The following is a 6,000-nucleotide window of genomic DNA, read 5'->3' as shown; positions in this document are numbered from 1 at the left end:
GTGAATATGAAGACTTGTTTTAAGTCATCTGCGTTCTGCCTTGCGACACTCTCTCTTTTGGATTTGAACAACAGAAGCATTTCTCCATGGTGTTTTCTGTTTGTAAGACATAGCCTTCACTTTAACTGGCGCAGTCTCATCCATAACACGTACGATTTTTGTATTAAAACTATTCAGCAGATCATCAACAGAGTTGGATCGTTCACATGGTGTAGTGCACATTTTAATCATGAAAAGTGTAGCTGTGCAGTCCTTTATAATCCTTTTCTTGACACAAACTCTTCTATCCATGATGACTGGTGAGGCCCACACATCAAAGAACACACAGTAGTGATCTGACAACGCGACGTCCTTCACAGTCACTGATATGTTGACACTCTTTGAGATAACAATATCCAGAGTGTGACCATGACAATGTGTGCTCCCTGTAACATGCTGTTGTGGTATGGTTGACAGGGAACCCCTGGTGGGTTGGATAGGACGATAAAAGCCCCAGGATCACCAATAATTTTCACTTCCGCTTTCGATCAACCAAGGTGGTGTGTGTGGGCGTGCAGCGTCGTCGCGGCGGTGGAAGCTGAGTCGTATTTCTCTGGCTGAATCGGAAGCCAAGTGTCCGAGGTTTAAGCAGGTTTCTAGCCTTGCTTGACTACCCAGCGATCTATAGTGTAGATGGTGGTTTGAGGCCACGGATAACTGACTTCGCCGTTAAGGCTTTACACTTGATTGCAGTTGCCTGAACGTCATTGTTCCGGTGCTGGTTGATCGCACTTTGCAGCAGCTAGGTTGGTGTTTCTCTTTTTTTTATATTAGTGCATCTTATCTTGGTGGGTTAGGAATTGTGATATGGGGAGCAATGCGGTTAATGTCGATTTATGTTTTAACTCTAATATAGTAATTGACCGCGGTGGCCTGAATGTCACACTTCCTGTGCCAGTTGATCGTGCTTTGCAGCCTCTAGGTGGGTGTTTATTTTTTTAGTGTATCTCATCTTAGCGTTTTTGATATGTTTTAATGACAGGAGTGTACTGAAATGTAGACTGATCCTGTGTTTTATGTTTCAGTGGGGCCAGGCCTGGTTGCCTGTAGGCCACTTTTCTTTTGTTTCTTTTTTTTTTTTTTCCTCTCCCTTCTTTTTATATTACTTGCTTGCCTCTCATGCCAAATTTTTAGCAGTATTGTATTGATTTATTGAGCCATCTGTACTGTTGTCTTTTAATTTCCTTCTCTGAGTGGACCATAGGACCACTATTTTTACTCAGTGTTACTAGGGGTTGCCCTTTATGCCCATTTAGTGTTTTAACACACTTGAATAAGTCTTAATTGTGATGGCCCTAGAGTAATTATTAGTGTTCCGCCCCAAGGCTTAAGTTTGAGTATTTTTGGTTTCTTTCTTCTTGTGAGTGGTTTATGTTTAGAGGTGTTTTCTTTGTTTTGTTTCCTTGGGGTAATTAACTGGAACTCCTTTATTACTCTGTGGGCATCTTACTATTAACCTTTTAGGCTTTGCCAGAGGTATTGGGCTGAATGGGAGTGTTCCTGGTGTTCACTATTGACTTCAAGACTCGGGTTAATGTGACTTGATTTTATGCTGTGTTGACTGAATAAAGTGCCCCTTTGTTAAGCAGCCTTAGTACTCATTTATTTGAGAAACCTGACAGGGATCCCCATACCCTTTAGACAATTGGGGTGGCGTAGTCGTGGTTACTGTATGTGGCGGTAAGCTCTTTTATTTTATAGAGGGTGCATAGTAGTAGCCCCTGGAGCGTGCGTCCCGCCACATTGTGAAAGGCCAAAAGAGTCAAATATGGTGTGCAGTTCTTTGGCAAAACAGTCCCTGGGATTGTCGATATGTTAAAGTCACCAGCAATAACCAAATGGTCAAAGTCTGTAGAAATAAAAGACAGCATCTCTGTAAATTCATCAATAAAATTAGCACTGTACTTCGGAGGCCTGTAGACAGTTACTAGTGAAAAGAACCACGGAACAAAGCAACTAGACCTCCACCTTTTCTACTGGCACGAGATGCATTTAAAAAATGAAAATCTGGAGGAGCCGACTCCAATAAAACAGTTGCAGCACTACATTCATTTAGCCAAGTCTCAGTTAAAAGTATAAAATCAAGCCCATGTGCTGTAATAAAATCATTAATTAAGTGTGATTTGTTTGTGAGAGATCTGATATTTAGAAGAGCTAACTTAGTAACTCGTGCACTTTGCCACAGAATCTCTGTTTCACATTTTATTTGCTGTAGATTGGCTACATTCACAGAATCTGACCTGAACTCCCTGTTCTTTCTCTCTCTGATAAGTACTGGAATGGGAGAGATTACAGGCATCAAAGGTCCAAGCTTGTTTTGAATACATGTTACTGCTGACATCATCACTGCAGCAGCCAGGACTCGAGAAACATCACTTTTCCTCGCCCTTATCAGCTGACGAAGCTGTGTGAAGCTCCTGCTGGCAATGGGGCCATGAGCGAAGCTACCTTTCTGGGGGTCGAGGAGCTTGTCTCTTCCGTTGAGGTGCTCTAGGTGGTGATGGGGCATGATTTTTCTTAGGGGACAGTCTGGGGGACTGCAGTGGGGAAGTGGCAGTAGATGAGGGTGGAGTAGAAGCTGGGGTGGTTCTTCTCTGCACCTGAGGGCTGGCTGACAGGGAAAGTGACAGCCTTGTCCCAGCCGAAACCAGCTTCTCCAGGGCTGCTGGGAGGTTCAAGTGGGGTGATGGGAGGATTGATAGAGTTGGTCATTGCCACTCATGTCCAGTGTCTGCTGCTCCCTCAGGTCGTCCTCAGTGGAGAGAGGATGTTCTGGCTGTGACATGGTTTCATCAGCTTGTACAGCAGAGTTCCTGGATGTTGATGCTGATGCGCCACCCCTAAGAGAAGTAGATAGATTGCACACTGAGAAAATGAGATTGTCTGTCAGGAGTTTAACACCCCTCTTGTTCGTGTGAAGTCCATCTCTCCTAAACAGTTCTCTCTTCCCAAAAAACAAGTTAAAGTTGTCAGTGAAGTTCAGTCCATTGACCTGCAGCTTTTCTGTAGCCAGGTGATTAATCCCAGTAACCTTCAGAACATATTGGTGCCTCCTGCAGGTAGAGGTCCACTTACAATTCTTCATATGTTGAACCTACTGAGTGTGTTAATGAGGTCATTAAGGTCTCTTTTTAAAACTTCAGACTCCTGCTTGACAGTGTCATTCTTTCCAACGTGTAAATAATCCTCTTCATATTCGTGTACTCAGCCAGTACAGCTGGAAGCTTTGCAGTAAGTTCAGGGACGGTGATGTTTGGCCTACATCGCACTGTGTGTTTTGGGTTTGTTACTCCATTAACAGTGTCATCTCCAAAGATCAGGGTGTCTGCTGTAGGTTTGTTAGGGTTTGGTGACCAGCTGACACTTCTGGCACTTTCTGTGCTGTGTTCACTGTGTTTGTGATTCTCCTGAAGGGCATGCAGTGGTTCAAATCTGTTTTTCAGCTAAAGTGAATAAGACCTGTATTCTGGTCTGGGTCTGTGCTGTGCTCTCTCAGCAGCAGTGTTAGGTTTAGCAGCTGAATTTCCTGGACCAGCTGTGGTACCAGGAGTAGAAGACAAGACTACAGAGCTATACAAAGCATGGCGCTTGGGTGTTGCCATTCACTTGATCCTCTGGTCTGGATCTGTGTCCCTCCACAGTCCGCTGCTCTGTTAGGTCCTCAGCCCGCTGTCTGCTGCCCGTACTCCCACTTACTGTTACTCCTCCACAGCTCCGACATGCCAGTCCTTAAACTCTGATAGCAGGTTCCGAAAATCCCTTTCTAAAGCTGACATTCTCTGTAGAAGTCCGTAACAATTCTGACAGCACGTGTTGAACAAAATGATGAGGCATTTCACAAGTTTCTTCTACTGTAGCCTGATGAAACTGTCCTGGTTGTTGGAACAGTCCTGGTTCTTAGAGCAATCGCACTATTTTAAAAAGTATCAAAAGCAGAAGATATCCAGGTTTGGCTTCGTAGTGCTGCTGACTTGTGTATATTAAAAAGCTAAGATACTCTATCACAGAAAAACAAGTCGGTTTTGAAAAAATAAAAGGAAAGAAATAGAAGATAGCAGAGCTAAGCAGCAAAGCGTCTGAATGGCAAGGAAGCAGGAAGATCACAGGATACCGGCCTCTTACTAGTTCCCAGAATACAGCCGAGGAAAGCTTTCTCCTACAAAGTCCCTCAGCTCCGGAACAATCTTCCAGCTAGTGTTCGGGACACAGACACAGTGTGTGTACAGGTTTCAGTTCAGTCTCTGTCATTGTGTGAAAAACTGTTGCATAATCAAACAGTACTGGACCAAACGCTATGAAACCATCTTCCAGAGGCAGGAGAGAGAACAGAGGGGTGTGTGGGGTCTTCCTCAACACTGCTAGCTTTGCAGATACATCATGTGGTGTAAATATCAATGATGGAGGGGAGAGAGACCTCAAAGATCTTCTCAGCCGTCCTCACTATTCATTGGAGGGTCTTGCGGTCCAGGACCAGTTCCCAAACCAAGCCGTGATGCAGCTGCTCCGGGGGCTCTCTATAATTCCACCACAGATAGTGGTGAGGGTGGTTGATGGTAGATGAACCTTCCTTAGATTCCAGAGAAAGTAGAGACACTGCTTTATTGGATGTGAAGCTGGTGTTCACAGTCCATGAGTTTCTCCTCTATATAAACACTAAGGACCTTTGTCTCCACAGAGGAGAGAGGGATCATTCCATCCTCTCCTGAACTCAGTAATCATTTTAGCTTTTACTGTACGCTCAAATGTATGTTGTTGAATTTGTACCAGTTCTCCAGTTGCCGCACTTCCTCCATGTACATTGAGTCATGATGCTTGTTGATGAGTCCCACCATTTGTGTCATCAGCAAATGTAATGATGTGATTTAACTTGTGTGTTGCTGCCAAGTCATGTGACAGCAGAGGACTTCACACACTGCCCTGGGGAGTGTGTATTCTGTGTTCAGTGTGGTGGTCCTGGGGGTTTTGCTCCCAATTTGTACAGACCGAGGCCTCCCAGGCACAGAGTCCATGATCCAGATTTAGTGGGAGGTACTCAGGCCCACAAGCCTTTGAGGTGCTTTGTGGTGATGGAAGTGAGTGCAATATGATGGCAGTAGTTGAGGCAGGACACTGTGGGCTTCTTTGGAGCAGGGAAGATGATGGAGATTGTGTCACCGAGATGTCTGCGAGTACGTCGACACATTCTCTGACCACTAAGCCAGGAGTGTTGTCTGGTCCAGCAGCCTTCTGTGGGTTGACTACACGCAGAGTTTTTCTCACATCTGCTGCATTCAGACACAGCACTTGTTCATTTGACTGGTGTTCTGTGCTTTAAACCGGACAAAGATGTAACATGGTGCATCTCTAGCAAACGTTAGAGTCGTCATTTTATTCCAGATGCTGTTCGAAATGGTTGTAATCTGACACTTCATTTAGTCTCTTCTGGTAAGAACAAAATGTATAATATGTAATTAACTTACAATATTATATAATGCCTGGTGATTAATAGTGTGTGTAAGGTTGTGTGTGTGTGTATGTAAGCGAGTGAGAAACAAAGAGAGCATTTATTTATTAAGTACGTTATAAACAGATCAACCATAACATTAAAACCACTCACAGGTGATGTACAAACACCTGTTAACATCAAGACAGAAAAATCTGATCTACATGTCGTTCACATGTAATCTTGTGAATAGAGACTTCTGGTGTGAAATAGTACATACACAGCACACATTATGTTAAAGAATGGTTAAAAAAATTTATGAAAATGACATACATAAGACGTCAAAATGACCTAAAATTAACTTGGTAAACAACTACTGCACGGACAGAGAACGTCAAAAAAATCTAATTCGAACATATTTCGACCGTTAACTGACCCGTGGCCACTTTGCAGTCCAGTCTTACACACAGTTTATAGTTTTATAGAGTTATTTTAAGTCCAACAAGATACTTGTAAGACCTAACAACTTCCACTTTAAC

The 6,000-nt window shown here is 43.6% G+C and overlaps 1 protein-coding gene across 1 annotated transcript in view; it reads left to right on the top strand.

Annotated features, from left to right (window-relative positions):
- Positions 1 to 478: 478 nt before the first annotated feature.
- Positions 479 to 6,000, top strand: part of LOC136692547 (uncharacterized) — a 53,223-nt gene continuing 47,701 nt past the window's right edge. Inside the window, exons 1-2 of the mRNA XM_066666056.1 lie at positions 479 to 785; positions 896 to 961. The gene's annotated coding sequence lies outside the window, so the exon portion shown is untranslated. The remainder of the gene's footprint in view (positions 786 to 895; positions 962 to 6,000) is intronic.

This window comes from Hoplias malabaricus, chromosome 3 (assembly GCF_029633855.1).
Source record: "Hoplias malabaricus isolate fHopMal1 chromosome 3, fHopMal1.hap1, whole genome shotgun sequence".
NCBI classification, from domain to species: Eukaryota; Metazoa; Chordata; class Actinopteri; order Characiformes; family Erythrinidae; genus Hoplias; species Hoplias malabaricus.
The sequence above is the reverse complement of the archived record's forward strand: the minus strand, read 5'-3'. Positions and strand labels throughout refer to the sequence as shown.